The sequence below is a fragment of the Panthera uncia genome, assembly GCF_023721935.1.
Source record: "Panthera uncia isolate 11264 chromosome A3 unlocalized genomic scaffold, Puncia_PCG_1.0 HiC_scaffold_12, whole genome shotgun sequence".
Classification (NCBI taxonomy): domain Eukaryota; kingdom Metazoa; phylum Chordata; class Mammalia; order Carnivora; family Felidae; genus Panthera; species Panthera uncia.
Genome location: NW_026057579.1, coordinates 1,011,769 through 1,012,000, shown reverse-complemented (window position 1 = coordinate 1,012,000; position 232 = coordinate 1,011,769).

The following is a 232-nucleotide window of genomic DNA, read 5'->3' as shown; positions in this document are numbered from 1 at the left end:
TCTCTCCCACTCTAACCTCTTTTTTTTTTTTTTCCTTCCCCTCCCCCATGGGTTTCTGTTACGTTTCTCAGGATCCACATAAGAGTGAAACCATATGGTATCTGTCTTTCTCTGTATGGCTTATTTCACTTAGCATCACACTCTCCAGTTCCATCCATGTTGCTACAAAAGGCCATATTTCATTTTTTCTCATTGCCACGTAGTATTCCATTGTGTATATAAACCACAATTT